Here is a 23,439-nt window from a genome sequence, read left to right as displayed (position 1 = left end):
TAAAATAATTTTGATGTATTGTGTTTAAAAAAAATAGTCATATCTCACTCAATTACGGTTATCTATTATTCAAATTTATTTTAAAATTAATATTTAGGTTATACAAGATGACCCAAATGATCTTTTTTAAGTTTTGGACATAAGAAGGGTTAAGAAAATAGAACAATTAATCATTATAGCATTGTCCGATTTGGCTTCAGTTTCATTTTTAAAGTTCATTTGATGTACTGTAAATTATTTTTAAAATTTTTCTTATGAATTGTTTTTTAAAAAAATAATTATATCTGACTCATTACTGTTATCTATTATTCGAATGTAATTTAAATTTACTATTTCGCATATACAAGATAGCCAAATGATGTTTTTTACGGTTTGAACACAACCAGAGTTAAGAAAATGTAATAACTAATAGCGTTAACGATTGTTCCGATTTAATTTTTAGATATAATTTGATTAACCCTAAATGATTTTTAAAATAATTTTAATGTATTGTGTTTAAAAAAAATAGTCATATCTTACTCAATTACGGTTATCTATTATTCAAATTTATTTTAAAATTAATATTTAGGTTATACAAGATGACCCAAATGATGTTTTTTAAGTTTTGGACATAACCAGGGTTAAGAAAATAAAACAATTAATCATTACAGCATTGTCCGATTTGATTCCAATTTAATTTTTGAAGTTCATTTAATGTACTGTAAATTATTTTTAAAATTTTTCTTATGAATTGTTTTTTAAAAAAATAATTATATCTCACTCTATTACTGTTATTTATTATTCGATTATAATTTAAATTTACTATTTCGCATATACAAGATAGCCAAATTATGTTTTTTATGGTTTGAACACAACCAGAGTTAAGAAAATGTAATAACTAATAGCGGTAACGATTGTTCCGATTTAATTTTTAGATATAATTTGATTAACCCTAAATGATTTTTAAAAATATTTTTATATATTGTGTTTAAAAAAAATAGACATATCTCACTCAATTACGGTTATCTATTTTTCAAATTTATTTTAAAATGAATATTTAGGTTATACAAGATGACCCAAATGATCCTTTTTAAGTTTTGGACATAACCAGGGTTAAGAAAATAGAACAGTTAATCATTATAGCATTTTCCGATTTGATTCCAATTAAATTTTTGAAGTTCATTTAATGTACTGTAAATTATTTTTAAAATATTTCTTATGAATTGTTTTTTAAAAAAATAATTTTATCTCACTCTATTACTGTTATCTATTATTCGAATATAATTTAAATTTACTATTTCGCATATACGAGATAGCCAAATGATGTTTTTTACGGTTTGAACACCACCAGAGTTAAGAAAATATAACTAATAGCGTTGGCGATTGTTCCGATTTAATTTTAATTAAATTTTTAGATATAATTTGATTAACCCTAAATGATTTTTAAAAATATTTTCATGTATTGTTTTTAATAAAAATAGTCATATCTCACTCAATTACGGTTATCTATTATTCAAATTTATTTTAAAATTAATATTTAGGTTATACAAGTGACCCAAATGATCGTTTTTAAGTTTTGGACACAACCAGGGTTAAGAAAATAGAACAATTAATCATTACAGCATTGTCCGATTTGATTCCAATTTAATTTTTGAAGTTTATTTAATGTACTGTAAATTATTTTTAAAATTTTTCTTATGAATTGTTTTAAAAAAAAATAATTATATCTCACTCAATAGAGTGAGATATAATAATTTTTTTAAAATAGATAACAGTATAGATAACAGTAATAACTGTTATCTATTATTCGAATATAATTTAAATTTACTATTTCGCATATACAAAATAACCAAATGATGTTTTTTACGGTTTGAACACAACCAGAATTAAGAAAATATAATAACTAATAGCGTTAACGATTGTTCCGATTAAATTTTTAGATATAATTTGATTAACCCTAAATGATTTTTAAAAATATTTTAATGTATTGGGTTTAAAAAACATACTCATATCTCACTGAATTACGGTTATCTATTATTCAAATGTATTTTAAAATTAATATTTAGGTTATACAAGATGACCCAAATAATCTTTTTTAAGTTTTGGACATAACCAGGGTTAAGAAAATAGAACAATTAATCATTATAGCATTGTCCGATTTGACTCCAATTTAATTTTTCAAGTTCATTTGATGTAATGTAAATTATTTTTAAATTTTTTTTATTAATTGTTTTTTAAAAAAATAATTATATCTCACTCTATTACTGTTATCTATTATTCGAATATAATTTAAATTTACTATTTCGCATATACAAGATAGCCAAATGATGTTTTTTACGGTTTGAACACAACCAGAATTAAGAAAATATAATAACTAATAGCGTTGGCGATAGTTCCGATTTAATTTTATTTCAATTTTTAGATATAATTTGATTAACCCTAAATGATTTTTAAAAATATTTTCATGTATTGTTTTTAAAAAAAATAGTTATATCTCACTCAATTACGGTTATCTATTATTCAAATTTATTTTAAATTTAAATTTAAATTTTCTGATGTATTGTTTTTAAAAAAAAAACATATTTCACTCTATTACTGTTATCTATTATTCAAATATAATTTAAATTTACTATTTCGCATATACGAGATAGCCACATGATGCTTTTTACGGTTTGAACACAACCAGAGTTAAGAAAATACAATAACTAATAGCGTTAACGATTGTTCCGATTTAATTTTAATTTAATTTTTAGATATAATTTGATTAACCCTAAATGATTTTTAAAAATATTTTCATGTATTGTGTTTAAAAAAAATAGTCATATCTCACTCAATTACGGTTATCTATTATTCAAATTTATTTTAAAATGAATATTTAGGTTATACAAGATGACCCAAATGATCCTTGTTAAGTTTTGGACATAAGAAGGGTTAAGAAAATAGAACCATTAATCATTATAATATTGTCCGATTTAACTCCAATTTAATTTTTGAAGTTCATTTAATGTACTGTAAATTATTTTAAAAATTTTTCTTATGAATTGTTTTTTTTCTCATTATATTAAATACGAATTATATCTCACTCAATTACGGTTATCTGTTATTCAAATATAATTTAAAATTATTATTTAGGTTATACAAGTGACCCAAATGACCCTTTTTAAGTTTTGGGCATAACCAGGGTTAAGAAAATAGAACAATTAATCATTACAGCATTGTCCGATTTGATTCCAATTTAATTTTTGAAGTTAATTTAATGTACTGTAAATTATTTTTAAAATTTTTCTTATGAATTGTTTTTTAAAAAAATAATTTTATCTCACTCTATTACTGTTATCTATTATTCGAATATAATTTAAATTTACTATTTCGCATATACGAGATAGCCAAATGATGTTTTTTACGGTTTGAACACCACCAGAGTTAAGAAAATATAACTAATAGCGTTGGCGATTGTTCCGATTTAATTTTAATTCAATTTTTAGATATAATTTGATTAACCCTAAATGATTTTTAAAAATATTTCCATTTATTGTTTTTAATAAAAATAGTCATATCTCACTCAATTACGGTTATCTATTATTCAAATTTATTTTAAAATTAATATTTAGGTTATACAAGTGACCCAAATGATCCTTTTTAAGTTTTGGACACAACCAGGGTTAAGAAAATAGAACAATTAATCATTACAGCATTGTCCTATTTGATTCCAATTTAATTTTTGAAGTTTATAGCCGAGATATGGCATTTTTGATGCCCATTTTTGGCCTCAAAAACGGACGTCGAAAACGACTTTTTCAGGATTTTCAAAGTGCTCTCATTCCCTTAGATCTGCTCGGATCCTGTTATAACCCGGTGTTTTCGTAATCTAGGTGATCCAAATAAGACGCTGGTATACTTAGTTTGATTTTGAAAAAAATCAATTTTTGGTGAAAAATTCGATACGGGGGGGTATACCCGAAAAATGAAAAAAACCCAAACTTTGAAGGTCGATATCTCGGCTTCTATGGGAGCTATCGGAAAAATTCCAACGGTTTTGTCTTAGTTTCGTCATTCTGAATCTAACGAGACCATCCGCAAGGTCGTAGCTCTTACGATAGCCGAGATATGGCATTTTTGATGCCCATTTTTGGCCTCAAAAACTGGCGTCGAAAACGACTTTTTCAGGATTTTTAAAGTGCTCTCATTCCCTTAGTTCTGCTCGGATCCTGTTATAACCCAGTGTTTTCGTAATCTAGGTGATCCAAATAAGACGCTGGTATACTTAGTTTGATTTCGAAAAAAATCAATTTTTGGTGAAAAATTCGATACGGGGGGATATACCCGAAAAATGAAAAAACCCAAACTTTGAAGGTCGATATCTCGGCTTCTATGGGAGCTATCGGGAAAATTCCAACAGTTTTGTCTTAGTTTCGTCATTCTGAATCCAACGAGACCATCCGCAAGGTCGTAGCTCTTACGATAGCCGAGATATGGCATTTTTGATGCCCATTTTTGGCCTCAAAAACGGACGTCGAAAACGACTTTTTCAGGATTTTCAAAGTGCTCTCATTCCCTTAGTTCTGCTCGGATCCTGTTATAACCCGGTGTTTTCGTAATCTAGGTGATCCAAATAAGACGCTGGTATACTTAGTTTGATTTCGAAAAAAATCAATTTTTGGTGAAAAATTCGATACGGGGGGGTATACCCGAAAAACGATTTTTTCAGGATTTTCAAAGTGCTCTCATTCCCTTAGTTCTGCTCGGATCCTGTTATAACCCGGTGTTTTCGTAATCTAGGTGATCCAAATAAGACGCTGGTATACTTAGTTTGATTTAGAAAAAAATCAATTTTTGGTGAAAAATTCGATACGGGGGGGTATACCCGAAAAATGAAAAAACCCAAACTTTGAAGGTCGATATCTCGGCTTTTATGGGAGCTATCGGAAAAATTCCAACGGTTTTGTCTTAGTTTCGTCATTCTGAATCCAACGAGACCATCCGCAAGGTCGTAGCTCTTACGATAGCCGAGATATGGCATTTTTGATGCCCATTTTTGGCCTCAAAAACTGGCGTCGAAAACGACTTTTTCAGGATTTTTAAAGTGCTCTCATTCCCTTAGTTCTGCTCGGATCCTGTTATAACCCGGTGTTTTCGTAATCTAGGTGATCCAAATAAGACGCTGGTATACTTAGTTTGATTTCGAAAAAAATCAATTTTTGGTGAAAAATTCGATACGGGGGGGTATACCCGAAAAATGAAAAAAACCCAAACTTTGAAGGTCGATATCTCGGCTTTTATGGGAGCTATCGGAAAAATTCCAACGGTTTTGTCTTAGTTTCGTCATTCTGAATCCAACGAGACCATCCGCAAGGTCGTAGCTCTTACGATAGCCGAGATATGGCATTTTTGATGCCCATTTTTGGCCCAAAAAACGGACGTCGAAAACGACTTTTTGAGGATTTTCAAAGTGCTCTCATTCCCTTAGTTCTGCTCGGATCCTGTTATAACCCGGTGTTTTCGTAATCTAGGTGATCCAAATAAGACGCTGGTATACTTAGTTTGATTTCGAAAAAAATCAATTTTTGGTGAAAAATTCGATCCGGGGGGTATACCCGAAAAATGAAAAAACCCAAACTTTGATGGTCGATATCTCGGCTTCTATGGGAGCTATCGGGAAAATTCCAACGGTTTTGTCTAAGTTTCGTCATTCTGAATCCAACGAGACCATCCGCAAGGTCGTAGCTCTTACAATAGCCGAGATATGGCATTTTTGATGCCCATTTTTGGCCTCAAAAACGGACGTCGAAAACGACTTTTTCAGGATTTTCAAAGTGCTCTCATTCCCTTAGTTCTGCTCGGATCCTGTTATAACCCGGTGTTTTCGTAATCTAGGTGATCCAAATAAGACGCTGGTATACTTAGTTTGATTTCGAAAAAAATCAATTTTTGGTGAAAAATTCGATACGGGGGGGTATACCCGAAAAACGACTTTTTCAGGATTTTCAAAGTGCTCTCATTCCCTTAGTTCTGCTCGGATCCTGTTATAACCCGGTGTTTTCGTAATCTAGGTGATCCAAATAAGACGCTGGTATACTTAGTTTGATTTCGAAAAAAATCAATTTTTGGTGAAAAATTCGATACGGGGGGGTATACCCGAAAAATGAAAAAACCCAAATTTTGATGGTTGATATCTCGGCTTCTATGGGAGCTATCGGGAAAATTCCAACGGTTTTGTCTTAGTTTCGTCATTCTGAATCCAACGAGACCATCCGCAAGGTTGTAGCTCTTACGATAGCCGAGATATGGCATTTTTGATGCCCATTTTTGGCCTCAAAAACGGACGTCGAAAACGACTCTTTCAGGATTTTCAAAGTCCTCTCATTCCCTTAGTTCTGCTCGGATCCTGTTATAACCCGGTGTTTTTGTAATCTAGGTGATCCAAATAAGACGCTGGTATACTTAGTTTGATTTCGAAAAAAATCAATTCTTGGTGAAAAATTCGATACGGGGGGGTATACCCGAAAAATGAAAAAACCCAAACTTTGAAGGTCGATATCTCGACTTCTATGGGAGCTATCGGAAAAATTCCAACGGTTTTGTCTTAGTTTCGTCATTCTGAATCCAACGAGACCATCCGCAAGGTCGTAGCTCTTACGATAGCCGAGATATGGCATTTTTGATGCCCATTTTTGGCCTCAAAAACGGACGTCGAAAACGACTTTTTCAGGATTTTCAAAGTGCTCTCATTCCCTTAGTTCTGCTCGGATCCTGTTATAACCCGGTGTTTTCGTAATCTAGGTGATCCAAATAAGACGCTGGTATACTTAGTTTGATTTCGAAAAAAATCAATTTTTGGTGAAAAATTCGATACGGGGGGGTATACCCGAAAAATGAAAAAACCCAAACTTTGATGGTCGATATCTCGGCTTCTATAGGAGCTATCGGGAAAATTCCAACGGTTTTGTCTTAGTTTTGTCATTCTGAATCCAACGAGACCATCCGCAAGGTCGTAGCTCTTACGATAGCCGAGATATGGCATTTTTGATGCCCATTTTTGGCCTCAAAAACGGACGTCGAAAACGACTTTTTCAGGATTTTTAAAGTGCTCTCATTCCCTTAGTTCTGCTCGGATCCTGTTATAACCCGGTGTTTTCGTAATCTAGGTGATCCAAATAAGACGCTGGTATACTTAGTTTGATTTCGAAAAAAATCAATACTCTCACGAGATGTGTGATACGGGGGGGTATACCCGAAAAATGAAAAAACCCAAACTTTGAAGGTCGATATCTCGACTTCTATGGGAGCTATCGGAAAAATTCCAACGGTTTTGTCTTAGTTTCGTCATTCTGAATCCAACGAGACCATCCGCAAGGTCGTAGCTCTTACGATAGCCGAGATATGGCATTTTTGATGCCCATTTTGGCCTCAAAAACGGACGTCGAAAACGACTTTTTCAGGATTTTCAAAGTGCTCTCATTCCCTTAGTTCTGCTCGGATCCTGTTATAACCCGGTGTTTTCGTAATCTAGGTGATCCAAATAAGACGCTGGTATACTTAGTTTGATTTCGAAAAAAATCAATTTTTGGTGAAAAATTCGATACGAGGGGGTATACCCGAAAAATGAAAAAACCCAAACTTTGATGGTCGTTATCTCGGCTTCTATAGGAGCTATCGGGAAAATTCCAACGGTTTTGTCTTAGTTTTGTCATTCTGAATCCAACGAGACCATCCGCAAGGTCGTAGCTCTTACGATAGCCGAGATATGGCATTTTTGATGCCCATTTTTGGCCTCAAAAACGGACGTCGAAAACGACTTTTTCAGGATTTTTAAAGTGCTCTCATTCCCTTAGTTCTGCTCGGATCCTGTTATAACCCGGTGTTTTCGTAATCTAGGTGATCCAAATAAGACGCTGGTATACTTAGTTTGATTTCGAAAAAAATCAATTTTTGGTGAAAAATTCGATACGGGGGGGTATACCCGAAAAAACGATTTTTTCAGGATTTTCAAAGTGCTCTCATTCCCTTAGTTCTGCTCGGATCCTGTTATAACCCGGTGTTTTCGTAATCTAGGTGATCCAAATAAGACGCTGGTATACTTAGTTTGATTTCGAAAAAAATCAATTTTTGGTGAAAAATTCGATACGGGGGGGTATACCCGAAAAATGAAAAAACCCAAACTTTGAAGGTCGATATATCGGCTTTTATGGGAGCTATCGGAAAAATTCCAACGGTTTTGTCTTAGTTTCGTCATTCTGAATCCAACGAGACCATCCGCAAGGTCGTAGCTCTTACGATAGCCGAGATATGGCATTTTTGATGCCCATTTTTGGCCTCAAAAACGGACGTCGAAAACGACTTTTTCAGGATTTTCAAAGTGCTCTCATTCCCTTAGTTCTGCTCGGATCCTGTTATAACCCGGTGTTTTCGTAATCTAGGTGATCCAAATAAGACGCTGGTATACTTAGTTTGATTTCGAAAAAAATCAATTTTTGGTGAAAAATTCGATACGGGGGGGTATACCCCAAAAATGAAAAAACCCAAACTTTGATGGTCGATATCTCGGCTTCTATGGGAGCTATCGGGAAAATTCCAACGGTTTTGTCTTAGTTTCGTCATTCTGAATCCAACGAGACCATCCGCAAGGTCGTAGCTCTTACGATAGCCGAGATATGGCATTTTTGATGCCCATTTTTGGCCTCAAAAACGGACGTCGAAAACGACTTTTTCAGGATTTTCAAAGTGCTCTCATTCCCTTAGTTCTGCTCGGATCCTGTTATAACCCGGTGTTTTCGTAATCTAGGTGATCCAAATAAGACGCTGGTATACTTAGTTTGATTTCGAAAAAAATCAATTTTTGGTGAAAAATTCGATACGGGGGGGTATACCCGAAAAACGATTTTTTCAGGATTTTCAAAGTGCTCTCATTCCCTTAGTTCTGCTCGGATCCTGTTATAACCCGGTGTTTTCGTAATCTAGGTGATCCAAATAAGACGCTGGTATACTTAGTTTGATTTCGAAAAAAATCAATTTTTGGTGAAAAATTCGATACGAGGGGGTATACCCGAAAAATGAAAAAACCCAAACTTTGAAGGTCGATATCTCGGCTTTTATGGGAGCTATCGGAAAAATTCCAACGGTTTTGTCTTAGTTTCGTCATTCTGAATCCAACGAGACCATCCGCAAGGTCGTAGCTCTTACGATAGCCGAGATATGGCATTTTTGATGCTCATTTTTGGCCTCAAAAACTGGCGTCGAAAACGACTTTTTCAGGATTTTTAAAGTGCTCTCATTCCCTTAGTTCTGCTCGGATCCTGTTATAACCCGGTGTTTTCGTAATCTAGGTGATCCAAATAAGACGCTGGTATACTTAGTTTGATTTCGAAAAAAATCAATTTTTGGTGAAAAATTCGATACGGGGGGGTATACCCGAAAAACGACTTTTTCAGGATTTTCAAAGTGCTCTCATTCCCTTAGTTCTGCTCGGATCCTGTTATAACCCGGTGTTTTCGTAATCTAGGTGATCCAAATAAGACGCTGGTATACTTAGTTTGATTTCGAAAAAAATCAATTTTTGGTGAAAAATTCGATACGGGGGGGTATACCCGAAAAACGATTTTTTCAGGATTTTCAAAGTGCTCTCATTCCCTTAGTTCTGCTCGGATCCTGTTATAACCCGGTGTTTTCGTAATCTAGGTGATCCAAATAAGACGCTGGTATACTTAGTTTGATTTCGAAAAAAATCAATTTTTGGTGAAAAATTCGATACGGGGGGGTATACCCGAAAAATGAAAAAACCCAAACTTTGAAGGTCGATATCTCCGCTTTTATGGGAGCTATCGGAAAAATTCCAACGGTTTTGTCTTAGTTTCGTCATTCTGAATCCAACGAGACCATCCGCAAGGTCGTAGCTCTTACGATAGCCGAGATATGGCATTTTTGATGCCCATTTTTGGCCTCAAAAACTGGCGTCGAAAACGACTTTTTCAGGATTTTTAAAGTGCTCTCATTCCCTTAGTTCTGCTCGGATCCTGTTATAACCCGGTGTTTTCGTAATCTAGGTGATCCAAATAAGACGCTGGTATACTTAGTTTGATTTCGAAAAAAATCAATTTTTGGTGAAAAATTCGATACGGGGGGATATACCCGAAAAATGAAAAAACCCAAACTTTGAAGGTCGATATCTCGGCTTCTATGGGAGCTATCGGGAAAATTCCAACAGTTTTGTCTTAGTTTCGTCATTCTGAATCCAACGAGACCATCCGCAAGGTCGTAGCTCTTACGATAGCCGAGATATGGCATTTTTGATGCCCATTTTTGGCCCAAAAAACGGACGTCGAAAACGACTTTTTGAGGATTTTCAAAGTGCTCTCATTCCCTTAGTTCTGCTCGGATCCTGTTATAACCCGGTGTTTTCGTAATCTAGGTGATCCAAATAAGACGCTGGTATACTTAGTTTGATTTTGAAAAAAATCAATTTTTGGTGAAAAATTCGATACGGGGGGGTATACCCGAAAAATGAAAAAACCCAAACTTTGATGGTCGATATCTCGGCTTCTATGGGAGCTATCGGGAAAATTCCAACGGTTTTGTCTTAGTTTCGTCATTCTGAATCCAACGAGACCATCCGCAAGGTCGTAGCTCTTACAATAGCCGAGATATGGCATTTTTGATGCCCATTTTTGGCCTCAAAAACGGACGTCGAAAACGACTTTTTCAGGATTTTTAAAGTGCTCTCATTCCCTTAGTTCTGCTCGGATCCTGTTATAACCCGGTGTTTTCGTAATCTAGGTGATCCAAATAAGACGCTGGTATACTTAGTTTGATTTCGAAAAAAATCAATTTTTGGTGAAAAATTCGATACGGGGGGATATACCCGAAAAATGAAAAAACCCAAACTTTGAAGGTCGATATCTCGGCTTCTATGGGAGCTATCGGGAAAATTCCAACAGTTTTGTCTTAGTTTCGTCATTCTGAATCCAACGAGACCATCCGCAAGGTCGTAGCTCTTACGATAGCCGAGATATGGCATTTTTGATGCCCATTTTTGGCCCAAAAAACGGACGTCGAAAACGACTTTTTGAGGATTTTCAAAGTGCTCTCATTCCCTTAGTTCTGCTCGGATCCTGTTATAACCCGGTGTTTTCGTAATCTAGGTGATCCAAATAAGACGCTGGTATACTTAGTTTGATTTCGAAAAAAATCAATTTTTGGTGAAAAATTCGATACGGGGGGGTATACCCGAAAAATGAAAAAACCCAAACTTTGATGGTCGATATCTCGGCTTCTATGGGAGCTATCGGGAAAATTCCAACGGTTTTGTCTTAGTTTCGTCATTCTGAATCCAACGAGACCATCCGCAAGGTCGTAGCTCTTACAATAGCCGAGATATGGCATTTTTGATGCCCATTTTTGGCCTCAAAAACGGACGTCGAAAACGACTTTTTCAGGATTTTTAAAGTGCTCTCATTCCCTTAGTTCTGCTCGGATCCTGTTATAACCCGGTGTTTTCGTAATCTAGGTGATCCAAATAAGACGCTGGTATACTTAGTTTGATTTCGAAAAAAATCAATTTTTGGTGAAAAATTCGATACGGGGGGGTATACCCGAAAAATGAAAAAACCCAAACTACTTTGAAGGTCGATATCTCGGCTTCTATGGGAGCTATCGGGAAAATTCCAACGGTTTTGTCTTAGTTTCGTCATTCTGAATCCAACGAGACCATCCGCAAGGTCGTAGCTCTTACGATAGCCGAGATATGGCATTTTTGATGCCCATTTTTGGCCCAAAAAACGGACGTCGAAAACGACTTTTTGAGGATTTTCAAAGTGCTCTCATTCCCTTAGTTCTGCTCGGATCCTGTTATAACCCGGTGTTTTCGTAATCTAGGTGATCCAAATAAGACGCTGGTATACTTAGTTTGATTTCGAAAAAAATCAATTTTTGGTGAAAAATTCGATACGGGGGGGTATACCCGAAAAATGAAAAAACCCAAACTACTTTGAAGGTCGATATCTCGGCTTCTATGGGAGCTATCGGGAAAATTCCAACGGTTTTGTCTTAGTTTCGTCATTCTGAATCCAACGAGACCATCCGCAAGGTCGTAGCTCTTACAATAGCCGAGATATGGCATTTTTGATGCCCATTTTTGGCCTCAAAAACGGACGTCGAAAACGACTTTTTCAGGATTTTTAAAGTGCTCTCATTCCCTTAGTTCTGCTCGGATCCTGTTATAACCCGGTGTTTTCGTAATCTAGGTGATCCAAATAAGACGCTGGTATACTTAGTTTGATTTCGAAAAAAATCAATTTTTGGTGAAAAATTCGATACGGGGGGGTATACCCGAAAAATGAAAAAACCCAAACTACTTTGAAGGTCGATATCTCGGCTTCTATGGGAGCTATCGGGAAAATTCCAACGGTTTTGTCTTAGTTTCGTCATTCTGAATCCAACGAGACCATCCGCAAGGTCGTAGCTCTTACGATAGCCGAGATATGGCATTTTTGATGCCCATTTTTGGCCTCAAAAACGGACGTCGAAAACGACTTTTTCAGGATTTTCAAAGTGCTCTCATTCCCTTAGTTCTGCTTGGATCCTGTTATAACCCGGTGTTTTCGTAATCTAGGTGATCCAAATAAGACGCTGGTATACTTAGTTTGATTTCGAAAAAAATCAATTTTTGGTGAAAAATTCGATACGGGGGGGTATACCCGAAAAACGACTTTTTCAGGATTTTCAAAGTGCTCTCATTCCCTTAGTTCTGCTCGGATCCTGTTATAACCCGGTGTTTTCGTAATCTAGGTGATCCAAATAAGACGCTGGTATACTTAGTTTGATTTCGAAAAAAATCAATTTTTGGTGAAAAATTCGATACGGGGGGGTATACCCGAAAAATGAAAAAACCCAAACTTTGATGGTTGATATCTCGGCTTCTATGGGAGCTATCGGGAAAATTCCAACGGTTTTGTCTTAGTTTCGTCATTCTGAATCCAACGAGACCATCCGCAAGGTTGTAGCTCTTACGATAGCCGAGATATGGCATTTTTGATGCCCATTTTTGGCCTCAAAAACGGACGTCGAAAACGACTTTTTCAGGATTTTCAAAGTCCTCTCATTCCCTTAGTTCTGCTCGGATCCTGTTATAACCCGGTGTTTTCGTAATCTAGGTGATCCAAATAAGACGCTGGTATACTTAGTTTGATTTCGAAAAAAATCAATTTTTGGTGAAAAATTCGATACGGGGGGGTATACCCGAAAAATGAAAAAAACCCAAACTTTGATGGTCGATATCTCGGCTTCTATAGGAGCTATCGGGAAAATTCCAACGGTTTTGTCTTAGTTTTGTCATTCTGAATCCAACGAGACCATCCGCAAGGTCGTAGCTCTTACGATAGCCGAGATATGGCATTTTTGATGCCCATTTTTGGCCTCAAAAACGGACGTCGAAAACGACTTTTTCAGGATTTTTAAAGTGCTCTCATTCCCTTAGTTCTGCTCGGATCCTGTTATAACCCGGTGTTTTCGTAATCTAGGTGATCCAAATAAGACGCTGGTATACTTAGTTTGATTTCGAAAAAAATCAATTTTTGGTGAAAAATTCGATACGGGGGGGTATACCCGAAAAACGATTTTTTCAGGATTTTCAAAGTGCTCTCATTCCCTTAGTTCTGCTCGGATCCTGTTATAACCCGGTGTTTTCGTAATCTAGGTGATCCAAATAAGACGCTGGTATACTTAGTTTGATTTCGAAAAAAATCAATTTTTGGTGAAAAATTCGATACGGGGGGGTATACCCGAAAAATGAAAAAACCCAAACTTTGAAGGTCGATATATCGGCTTTTATGGGAGCTATCGGAAAAATTCCAACGGTTTTGTCTTAGTTTCGTCATTCTGAATCCAACGAGACCATCCGCAAGGTCGTAGCTCTTACGATAGCCGAGATATGGCATTTTTGATGCCCATTTTTGGCCTCAAAAACTGGCGTCGAAAACGACTTTTTCAGGATTTTTAAAGTGCTCTCATTCCCTTAGTTCTGCTCGGATCCTGTTATAACCCGGTGTTTTCGTAATCTAGGTGATCCAAATAAGACGCTGGTATACTTAGTTTGATTTCGAAAAAAATCAATTTTTGGTGAAAAATTCGATACGGGGGGATATACCCGAAAAATGAAAAAACCCAAACTTTGAAGGTCGATATCTCGGCTTCTATGGGAGCTATCGGGAAAATTCCAACAGTTTTGTCTTAGTTTCGTCATTCTGAATCCAACGAGACCATCCGCAAGGTCGTAGCTCTTACGATAGCCGAGATATGGCATTTTTGATGCCCATTTTTGGCCCAAAAAACGGACGTCGAAAACGACTTTTTGAGGATTTTCAAAGTGCTCTCATTCCCTTAGTTCTGCTCGGATCCTGTTATAACCCGGTGTTTTCGTAATCTAGGTGATCCAAATAAGACGCTGGTATACTTAGTTTGATTTCGAAAAAAATCAAATTTTGGTGAAAAATTCGATACGGGGGGGTATACCCGAAAAATGAAAAAACCCAAACTTTGATGGTCGATATCTCGGCTTCTATGGGAGCTATCGGGAAAATTCCAACGGTTTTGTCTTAGTTTCGTCATTCTGAATCCAACGAGACCATCCGCAAGGTCGTAGCTCTTACGATAGCCGAGATATGGCATTTTTGATGCCCATTTTTGGCCTCAAAAACGGACGTCGAAAACGACTTTTTCAGGATTTTCAAAGTGCTCTCATTCCCTTAGTTCTGCTCGGATCCTGTTATAACCCGGTGTTTTCGTAATCTAGGTGATCCAAATAAGACGCTGGTATACTTAGTTTGATTTCGAAAAAAATCAATTTTTGGTGAAAAATTCGATACGGGGGGGTATACCCGAAAAACGACTTTTTCAGGATTTTCAAAGTGCTCTCATTCCCTTAGTTCTGCTCGGATCCTGTTATAACCCGGTGTTTTCGTAATCTAGGTGATCCAAATAAGACGCTGGTATACTTAGTTTGATTTCGAAAAAAATCAATTTTTGGTGAAAAATTCGATACGGGGGGGTATACCCGAAAAATGAAAAAACCCAAACTTTGATGGTTGATATCTCGGCTTCTATAGGAGCTATCGGGAAAATTCCAACGGTTTTGTCTTAGTTTCGTCATCCTGAATCCAACGAGACCATCCGCAAGGTCGTAGCTCTTACGATAGCCGAGATATGGCATTTTTGATGCCCATTTTTGGCCTCAAAAACTGGCGTCGAAAACGACTTTTTCAGGATTTTTAAAGTGCTCTCATTCCCTTAGTTCTGCTCGGATCCTGTTATAACCCGGTGTTTTCGTAATCTAGGTGATCCAAATAAGACGCTGGTATACTTAGTTTGATTTCGAAAAAAATCAATTTTTGGTGAAAAATTCGATACGGGGGGATATACCCGAAAAATGAAAAAACCCAAACTTTGAAGGTCGATATCTCGGCTTCTATGGGAGCTATCGGGAAAATTCCAACAGTTTTGTCTTAGTTTCGTCATTCTGAATCCAACGAGACCATCCGCAAGGTCGTAGCTCTTACGATAGCCGAGATATGGCATTTTTGATGCCCATTTTTGGCCTCAAAAACGGACGTCGAAAACGACTTTTTCAGGATTTTCAAAGTGCTCTCATTCCCTTAGTTCTGCTCGGATCCTGTTATAACCCGGTGTTTTCGTAATCTAGGTGATCCAAATAAGACGCTGGTATACTTAGTTTGATTTCGAAAAAAATCAATTTTTGGTGAAAAATTCGATACGGGGGGTATACCCGAAAAACGACTTTTTCAGGATTTTCAAAGTGCTCTCATTCCCTTAGTTCTGCTCGGATCCTGTTATAACCCGGTGTTTTCGTAATCTAGGTGATCCAAATAAGACGCTGGTATACTTAGTTTGATTTCGAAAAAAATCAATTTTTGGTGAAAAATTCGATACGGGGGGTATACCCGAAAAATGAAAAAACCCAAACTTTGATGGTTGATATCTCGGCTTCTATAGGAGCTATCGGGAAAATTCCAACGGTTTTGTCTTAGTTTCGTCATTCTGAATCCAACGAGATCATCCGCAAGGTCGTAGCTCTTACGATAGCCGAGATATGGCATTTTTGATGCCCATTTTTGGCCTCAAAAACGGACGTCGAAAACGACTTTTTCAGGATTTTTAAAGAGCTCTCATTCCCTTAGTTCTGCTCGGATCCTGTTATAACCCGGTGTTTTCGTAATCTAGGTGATCCAAATAAGACGCTGGTATACTTAGTTTGATTTCGAAAAAAATCAATATTTGGTGAAAAATTCGATACGGGGGGGTATACCCGAAAAACGATTTTTTCAGGATTTTCAAAGTGCTCTCATTCCCTTAGTTCTGCTCGGATCCTGTTATAACCCGGTGTTTTCGTAATCTAGGTGATCCAAATAAGACGCTGGTATACTTAGTTTGATTTCGAAAAAAATCAATTTTTGGTGAAAAATTCGATACGGGGGGGTATACCCGAAAAATGAAAAAACCCAAACTTTGAAGGTCGATATCTCGGCTTTTATGGGAGCTATCGGAAAAATTCCAACGGTTTTGTCTTAGTTTCGTCATTCTGAATCCAACGAGACCATCCGCAAGGTCGTAGCTCTTACGATAGCCGAGATATGGCATTTTTGATGCCCATTTTTGGCCTCAAAAACTGGCGTCGAAAACGACTTTTTCAGGATTTTTAAAGTGCTCTCATTCCCTTAGTTCTGCTCGGATCCTGTTATAACCCGGTGTTTTCGTAATCTAGGTGATCCAAATAAGACGCTGGTATACTTAGTTTGATTTCGAAAAAAATCAATTTTTGGTGAAAAATTCGATACGGGGGGATATACCCGAAAAATGAAAAAACCCAAACTTTGAAGGTCGATATCTCGGCTTCTATGGGAGCTATCGGGAAAATTCCAACAGTTTTGTCTTAGTTTCGTCATTCTGAATCCAACGAGACCATCCGCAAGGTCGTAGCTCTTACGATAGCCGAGATATGGCATTTTTGATGCCCATTTTTGGCCCAAAAAACGGACGTCGAAAACGACTTTTTGAGGATTTTCAAAGTGCTCTCATTCCCTTAGTTCTGCTCGGATCCTGTTATAACCCGGTGTTTTCGTAATCTAGGTGATCCAAATAAGACGCTGGTATACTTAGTTTGATTTCGAAAAAAATCAATTTTTGGTGAAAAATTCGATACGGGGGGGTATACCCGAAAAATGAAAAAACCCAAACTTTGATGGTCGATATCTCGGCTTCTATGGGAGCTATCGGGAAAATTCCAACGGTTTTGTCTTAGTTTCGTCATTCTGAATCCAACGAGACCATCCGCAAGGTCGTAGCTCTTACAATAGCCGAGATATGGCATTTTTGATGCCCATTTTTGGCCTCAAAAACGGACGTCGAAAACGACTTTTTCAGGATTTTTAAAGTGCTCTCATTCCCTTAGTTCTGCTCGGATCCTGTTATAACCCGGTGTTTTCGTAATCTAGGTGATCCAAATAAGACGCTGGTATACTTAGTTTGATTTCGAAAAAAATCAATTTTTGGTGAAAAATTCGATACGGGGGGGTATACCCGAAAAATGAAAAAACCCAAACTTTGATGGTTGATATCTCGGCTTCTATGGGAGCTATCGGGAAAATTCCAACGGTTTTGTCTTAGTTTCGTCATTCTGAATCCAACGAGACCATCCGCAAGGTTGTAGCTCTTACGATAGCCGAGATATGGCATTTTTGATGCCCATTTTTGGCCTCAAAAACGGACGTCGAAAACGACTTTTTCAGGATTTTTAAAGTGCTCTCATTCCCTTAGTTCTGCTCGGATCCTGTTATAACCCGGTGTTTTCGTAATCTAGGTGATCCAAATAAGACGCTGGTATACTTAGTTTGATTTCGAAAAAAATCAATTCTTGGTGAAAAATTCGATACGGGGGGGTATACCCGAAAAATGAAAAAACCCAAACTTTGAAGGTCGATATCTCGACTTCTATGGGAGCTATCGGAAAAATTCCAACGGTTTTGTCTTAGTTTCGTCATTCTGAATCCAACGAGACCATCCGCAAGGTCGTAGCTCTTACGATAGCCGAGATATGGCATTTTTGATGCCCATTTTTGGCCTCAAAAACGGACGTCGAAAACGACTTTTTCAGGATTTTCAAAGTGCTCTCATTCCCTTAGTTCTGCTCGGATCCTGTTATAACCCGGTGTTTTCGTAATCTAGAAGATCCAAATAAGACGCTGGTATACTTAGTTTGATTTCGAAAAAAATCAATTTTTGGTGAAAAATTCGATACGGGGGGGTATACCCGAAAAATGAAAAAAACCCAAACTTTGATGGTCGATATCTCGGCTTCTATAGGAGCTATCGGGAAAATTCCAACGGTTTTGTCTTAGTTTTGTCATTCTGAATCCAACGAGACCATCCGCAAGGTCGTAGCTCTTACGATAGCCGAGATATGGCATTTTTGATGCCCATTTTTGGCCTCAAAAACGGACGTCGAAAACGACTTTTTCAGGATTTTTAAAGTGCTCTCATTCCCTTAGTTCTGCTCGGATCCTGTTATAACCCGGTGTTTTCGTAATCTAGGTGATCCAAATAAGACGCTGGTATACTTAGTTTGATTTCGAAAAAAATCAATTTTTGGTGAAAAATTCGATACGGGGGGGTATACCCGAAAAACGATTTTTTCAGGATTTTCAAAGTGCTCTCATTCCCTTAGTTCTGCTCGGATCCTGTTATAACCCGGTGTTTTCGTAATCTAGGTGATCCAAATAAGACGCTGGTATACTTAGTTTGATTTCGAAAAAAATCAATTTTTGGTGAAAAATTCGATACGGGGGGGTATACCCGAAAAATGAAAAAACCCAAACTTTGAAGGTCGATATATCGGCTTTTATGGGAGCTATCGGAAAAATTCCAACGGTTTTGTCTTAGTTTCGTCATTCTGAATCCAACGAGACCATCCGCAAGGTCGTAGCTCTTACGATAGCCGAGATATGGCATTTTTGATGCCCATTTTTGGCCTCAAAAACTGGCGTCGAAAACGACTTTTTCAGGATTTTTAAAGTGCTCTCATTCCCTTAGTTCTGCTCGGATCCTGTTATAACCCGGTGTTTTCGTAATCTAGGTGATCCAAATAAGACGCTGGTATACTTAGTTTGATTTCGAAAAAAATCAATTTTTGGTGAAAAATTCGATACGGGGGGATATACCCGAAAAATGAAAAAACCCAAACTTTGAAGGTCGATATCTCGGCTTCTATGGGAGCTATCGGGAAAATTCCAACAGTTTTGTCTTAGTTTCGTCATTCTGAATCCAACGAGACCATCCGCAAGGTCGTAGCTCTTACGATAGCCGAGATATGGCATTTTTGATGCCCATTTTTGGCCCAAAAAACGGACGTCGAAAACGACTTTTTGAGGATTTTCAAAGTGCTCTCATTCCCTTAGTTCTGCTCGGATCCTGTTATAACCCGGTGTTTTCGTAATCTAGGTGATCCAAATAAGACGCTGGTATACTTAGTTTGATTTCGAAAAAAATCAATTTTTGGTGAAAAATTCGATACGGGGGGGTATACCCGAAAAATGAAAAAAACCCAAACTTTGATGGTCGATATCTCGGCTTCTATAGGAGCTATCGGGAAAATTCCAACGGTTTTGTCTTAGTTTTGTCATTCTGAATCCAACGAGACCATCCGCAAGGTCGTAGCTCTTACGATAGCCGAGATATGGCATTTTTGATGCCCATTTTTGGCCTCAAAAACGGACGTCGAAAACGACTTTTTCAGGATTTTTAAAGTGCTCTCATTCCCTTAGTTCTGCTCGGATCCTGTTATAACCCGGTGTTTTCGTAATCTAGGTGATCCAAATAAGACGCTGGTATACTTAGTTTGATTTCGAAAAAAATCAATTTTTGGTGAAAAATTCGATACGGGGGGGTATACCCGAAAAACGATTTTTTCAGGATTTTTAAAGTGCTCTCATTCCCTTAGTTCTGCTCGGATCCTGTTATAACCCGGTGTTTTCGTAATCTAGGTGATCCAAATAAGACGCTGGTATACTTAGTTTGATTTCGAAAAAAATCAATTTTTGGTGAAAAATTCGATACGGGGGGATATACCCGAAAAATGAAAAAACCCAAACTTTGAAGGTCGATATCTCGGCTTCTATGGGAGCTATCGGGAAAATTCCAACAGTTTTGTCTTAGTTTCGTCATTCTGAATCCAACGAGACCATCCGCAAGGTCGTAGCTCTTACGATAGCCGAGATATGGCATTTTTGATGCCCATTTTTGGCCCAAAAAACGGACGTCGAAAACGACTTTTTGAGGATTTTCAAAGTGCTCTCATTCCCTTAGTTCTGCTCGGATCCTGTTATAACCCGGTGTTTTCGTAATCTAGGTGATCCAAATAAGACGCTGGTATACTTAGTTTGATTTCGAAAAAAATCAAATTTTGGTGAAAAATTCGATACGGGGGGGTATACCCGAAAAATGAAAAAACCCAAACTTTGATGGTCGATATCTCGGCTTCTATGGGAGCTATCGGGAAAATTCCAACGGTTTTGTCTTAGTTTCGTCATTCTGAATCCAACGAGACCATCCGCAAGGTCGTAGCTCTTACGATAGCCGAGATATGGCATTTTTGATGCCCATTTTTGGCCTCAAAAACGGACGTCGAAAACGACTTTTTCAGGATTTTCAAAGTGCTCTCATTCCCTTAGTTCTGCTCGGATCCTGTTATAACCCGGTGTTTTCGTAATCTAGGTGATCCAAATAAGACGCTGGTATACTTAGTTTGATTTCGAAAAAAATCAATTTTTGGTGAAAAATTCGATACGGGGGGGTATACCCGAAAAATGAAAAAACCCAAACTACTTTGAAGGTCGATATCTCGGCTTCTATGGGAGCTATCGGGAAAATTCCAACGGTTTTGTCTTAGTTTCGTCATTCTGAATCCAACGAGACCATCCGCAAGGTCGTAGCTCTTACGATAGCCGAGATATGGCATTTTTGATGCCCATTTTTGGCCTCAAAAACGGACGTCGAAAACGACTTTTTCAGGATTTTCAAAGTGCTCTCATTCCCTTAGTTCTGCTCGGATCCTGTTATAACCCGGTGTTTTCGTAATCTAGGTGATCCAAATAAGACGCTGGTATACTTAGTTTGATTTCGAAAAAAATCAATTTTTGGTGAAAAATTCGATACGGGGGGGTATACCCGAAAAATGAAAAAACCCAAACTACTTTGAAGGTCGATATCTCGGCTTCTATGGGAGCTATCGGGAAAATTCCAACGGTTTTGTCTTAGTTTCGTCATTCTGAATCCAACGAGACCATCCGCAAGGTCGTAGCTCTTACGATAGCCGAGATATGGCATTTTTGATGCCCATTTTTGAGCTCAAAAACGGACGTCGAAAACGACTTTTTCAGGATTTTCAAAGTGCTCTCATTCCCTTAGTTCTGCTCGGATCCTGTTATAACCCGGTGTTTTCGTAATCTAGATGATCCAAATAAGACGCTGGTATACTTAGTTTGATTTCGAAAAAAATCAATTTTTGGTGAAAAATTCGTTTTTCAATGGGACTATCAATCAAACTAAGTATACCAGCGTCTTATTTGGATCACCTAGATTATTCGTCATTCTGAATCCAACGAGACCATCCGCAAGGTCGTAGCTCTTACGATAGCCGAGATATGGTATTTTTGATGCCCATTTTTTGCCTCAAAAACGGACGTCGAAAACGACTTTTTCAGGATTTTCAAAGTGCTCTCATTCCCTTAGTTCTGCTCGGATCCTGTTATAACCCGGTGTTTTCGTAATCTAGGTGATCCAAATAAGACGCTGGTATACTTAGTTTGATTTCGAAAAAAATCAATTTTTGGTGAAAAATTCGATACGGGGGGGTATACCCGAAAAACGACTTTTTCAGGATTTTCAAAGTGCTCTCATTCCCTTAGTTCTGCTCGGATCCTGTTATAACCCGGTGTTTTCGTAATCTAGGTGATCCAAATAAGACGCTGGTATACTTAGTTTGATTTCGAAAAAAATCAATTTTTGGTGAAAAATTCGATACGGGGGGGTATACCCGAAAAATGAAAAAACCCAAACTTTGATGGTTGATATCTCGGCTTCTATAGGAGCTATCGGGAAAATTCCAACGGTTTTGTCTTAGTTTCGTCATTCTGAATCCAACGAGATCATCCGCAAGGTCGTAGCTCTTACGATAGCCGAGATATGGCATTTTTGATGCCCATTTTTGGCCTCAAAAACGGACGTCGAAAACGACTTTTTCAGGATTTTTAAAGAGCTCTCATTCCCTTAGTTCTGCTCGGATCCTGTTATAACCCGGTGTTTTCGTAATCTAGGTGATCCAAATAAGACGCTGGTATACTTAGTTTGATTTCGAAAAAAATCAATTTTTGGTGAAAAATTCGATACGGGGGGGTATACCCGAAAAACGATTTTTTCAGGATTTTCAAAGTGCTCTCATTCCCTTAGTTCTGCTCGGATCCTGTTATAACCCGGTGTTTTCGTAATCTAGGTGATCCAAATAAGACGCTGGTATACTTAGTTTGATTTCGAAAGAAATCAATTTTTGGTGAAAAATTCGATACGGGGGGGGTATACCCGAAAAATGAAAAAACCCAAACTTTGAAGGTCGATATCTCGGCTTTTATGGGAGCTATCGGAAAAATTCCAACGGTTTTGTCTTAGTTTCGTCATTCTGAATCCAACGAGACCATCCGCAAGGTCGTAGCTCTTACGATAGCCGAGATATGGCATTTTTGATGCCCATTTTTGGCCTCAAAAACTGGCGTCGAAAACGACTTTTTCAGGATTTTTAAAGTGCTCTCATTCCCTTAGTTCTGCTCGGATCCTGTTATAACCCGGTGTTTTCGTAATCTAGGTGATCCAAATAAGACGCTGGTATACTTAGTTTGATTTCGAAAAAAATCAATTTTTGGTGAAAAATTCGATACGGGGGGATATACCCGAAAAATGAAAAAACCCAAACTTTGAAGGTCGATATCTCGGCTTCTATGGGAGCTATCGGGAAAATTCCAACAGTTTTGTCTTAGTTTCGTCATTCTGAATCCAACGAGACCATCCGCAAGGTCGTAGCTCTTACGATAGCCGAGATATGGCATTTTTGATGCCCATTTTTGGCCCAAAAAACGGACGTCGAAAACGACTTTTTGAGGATTTTCAAAGTGCTCTCATTCCCTTAGTTCTGCTCGGATCCTGTTATAACCCGGTGTTTTCGTAATCTAGGTGATCCAAATAAGACGCTGGTATACTTAGTTTGATTTCGAAAAAAATCAATTTTTGGTGAAAAATTCGATACGGGGGGGTATACCCGAAAAATGAAAAAACCCAAACTTTGATGGTCGATATCTCGGCTTCTATGGGAGCTATCGGGAAAATTCCAACGGTTTTGTCTTAGTTTCGTCA

General features: G+C 37.4%; 1 long non-coding RNA gene across 37 annotated transcripts; it reads left to right on the top strand.

Annotated features, from left to right (window-relative positions):
- The first annotated feature begins 4,433 nt into the window (after positions 1-4,433).
- LOC126748522 (uncharacterized) lies at positions 4,434-23,041 on the top strand. 37 transcript variants are annotated; one of them, XR_007664750.1, is made up of 11 exons: positions 5,519-5,603; positions 7,241-7,489; positions 9,303-9,478; positions 11,115-11,322; positions 11,691-11,847; positions 12,584-12,967; positions 14,605-15,052; positions 15,418-15,667; positions 17,843-17,957; positions 20,870-21,119; positions 21,812-22,186. It is a non-coding gene; the product is annotated as an uncharacterized LOC126748522 (long non-coding RNA). The 37 variants fall into 37 exon arrangements; XR_007664739.1 differs by lacking the exon at positions 7,241-7,489 and adding an exon at positions 6,510-6,759; XR_007664745.1 differs by lacking the exons at positions 5,519-5,603; positions 7,241-7,489 and adding an exon at positions 4,434-4,582.
- Positions 23,042-23,439: the final 398 nt, after the last annotated feature.

The sequence above is a fragment of the Anthonomus grandis genome, chromosome 22 (genome assembly GCF_022605725.1).
Source record: "Anthonomus grandis grandis chromosome 22, icAntGran1.3, whole genome shotgun sequence".
NCBI lineage: Eukaryota > Metazoa > Arthropoda > Insecta > Coleoptera > Curculionidae > Anthonomus > Anthonomus grandis.
This window is presented reverse-complemented; position numbering and strand designations above follow the sequence as displayed.